This window comes from Bos grunniens, chromosome 15 (assembly GCF_055505025.1).
Source record: "Bos grunniens cultivar Pamir isolate PY7600 chromosome 15, Bosgru_T2T1.0, whole genome shotgun sequence".
NCBI classification, from domain to species: domain Eukaryota; kingdom Metazoa; phylum Chordata; class Mammalia; order Artiodactyla; family Bovidae; genus Bos; species Bos grunniens.
Genome location: NC_141179.1, coordinates 76,803,606 through 76,806,262, shown reverse-complemented (window position 1 = coordinate 76,806,262; position 2,657 = coordinate 76,803,606).

Here is a 2,657-nt window from a genome sequence, read left to right as displayed (position 1 = left end):
GCGATCTTAGATCTGACAACATACAATGATAATCACATGGGTTGTTGTGAGAATGACCTGAGAGCATATCAAGTGGGAAACCCTGTACAACTTCAGGTAAAGCAGTGCAAGAAGCAGGGGTGGGGATTCTCATCCCAGACCCGTTGTCCCTACCGTGCTCAATGACCGCGGGCAAATTACCCCCATTGTGAAGTCCTCACATTTCCTTCTCTGGCTTTCCTTCTCAGCAAAATGAGAGATTTATTTATTTCATTAATTCAGCCCGCAAGTCCTGAGCACATTTCCTGGGCCAGGCACGGTGCCCCTGGGGAAGGAGCTGGCTCAGCAGAGGGCATAAAACTTTCCTTGGGAGCAGTGCTCCGGGAGAGGCAGAGACGGGAAAGGTGAGCCCGTCTCACACGGCTCCTCCAGTTTAATTTCCATCCTTCTGGAGCTAGGAGGAGGGCCAGATGGGACAGGGTGAGTTTGGGGAGGCCAAGTGGTATAGGGGTTAATGTATGGGATATGGAGTTGAACAGTCTTGGACCAGCTCTGTCGTTTTCTAAGCTGTGTGACCTCCGACCAATGACTTAACTTCTCTGAGCCTCAGGAGCCTTAACTGTAAAATGAGAGTGGCAACAGGTTTTAACCTCTCAGGACTGTTCTGAGTACCGAATGAAATGCAGTGTGTAAGCCACTCAGCTCCGTGCTGGGTAGCGCCAAGCCATTAATGAACGACAACTTCCTCCCTCTGTTTCTCCCTCCCTCCTTCCCTCTTTCTCCTTCTTGTTCTTCCTTTTCTGCCTCTCCCTCCTTACTCTGCCCCTTCTCCCCAATTTACCTGCTATACTTGAGAAGCAAAAACCTGTGAGGAATCCCTGTCCAAACCTTCCCACTTTGTTTTTTAAAGAAGTATTTATTTATTTGTCTGTGCTGAGTCTTAGGTGTGGCACGCGAGATCTTTTTTGGTTGCGGCATGCGGACTCTTAGTTGAGGCATGTGGGATCTAGTTCCTTGACTGGGGATCAAACCTGGTCCCCCTGCGTTGGGAGCTTGGATTCTTAGCCACTAGACCACGAGGGAAGTCCCCCAAACCTTCCCACTTTGTACTTGGTTTGTTGGCACAGAGAAAACAACTCTGCTTACATACATTGGCCTTTCCCATTGCTGGCTTTTGCAGTGACTTCTGCCCTTGCTTGGAAGTTTCTGATACCGGTTTGCTACGACTGCCCAGCAGCTGAAGGGTCTCAGGCAGGATGTTTTCCTCTGTGAGGCAGGGCAGACACAGAACCCAAGGCCTAGGGACTTTTCAAGGGCCTGGGGAAAAATTTGAAATCTGGAAAACATGATTGGTATTAAAATAGGAAAAGAAACTCTAAGATCAGGAAGTGTTTAATTAAAAATCTTGAAAATGTAATATTGTGTTAACTTCATTACTTGTTAAAATTTAGTGTTTCTTTATATTTGAAAACAATTTGTAGGTTGGATTTTGTTTACTTTCTAAGCGTTCCCCAATATGCACAATAGTTACTGAGGAATTACTGCCAATTGTAAATTGAGTTGTTCACCAGTTGTAAATCAAATGAGTATGTTTAGCCAAATTCAGTAGCAAAAGTATTAAAAGTCTTTTCAAGAATTTTATAGTTAAAATTGTTAATATGGAGTATTTTAGGTATTTTATACAACATAAGGCCTCTCTAGGGCCTGAGAAAATCTTTAAAATGTCATTAACCCTGTTTCTAGTTCCCCTATATTTTTTTTCTCCTAGGATAGCTGATTTTTCTAGCCTTTTGTAAGACATCTAATATTTAGAATTTGTAATAATTTTTGAAAATGTTCACAATTTTATAAAAAATTGCAGGATATTAAACTGTAGATCAGTTTGATCTCACGTAGTTTAAAAAATTCATATGTGCATTAAAAAAAAAGGACTGGAAAGAAATATATTAGAATGTTAACAGACTCCCTTGGTAGAACAACTTGCATAATTAGCTTTTCTTTTTTATAGTTTTCAGACTTTCCAAATTTTCTACAATGAAAATGCATTACAATCAGAAAAACAATTTTTGGTAGTTAAAAAAAATTTTTTTCTTACTACAAAAGTAATTTATGCTCATTATAGAAAAATCACGAAATACATACAAGCATAAGGAAGGAAAAGAAACATGCAAATTCCACCCACCCAGAGACAACCACTGGGTCCTTCCAGACCTTTTTTATGCATACACAAACATTTATATTTTTATCACAAAACGGGATCATTCTGTACATAGTACTGTTTTGAAAACTGCTTCTTTCTCTCACAATGTATATTGAGAACATTTTTTTTTTAATGTCAACAGCACATTTCTACAAGATGATTATAATGGCAGCATACCACCGCATTTTAAGGAGGAACCATAATTTACTTAACCTCTAATTATTAGACATGAATGCTACTTCCCAATTTTCTCTATTACAAACAGTTACTATAATAAAAATATTTTAAAGCACTTAAGAATACTTCATTTTCACAAGGAACTCGTAAAACACTACCTGACGTTTATTTTTTGAATGATGCCAGGCTCTGAGGCTCCAAAGGTGTTTAAAAGTAGTGATTCCTGCTGTAAAGGAGTTTCCAGCTCGGCAGAAGACAGTGGCGGGAGCTGTGAGCTCTACCTGAGGCAGCCAGCAAAGGG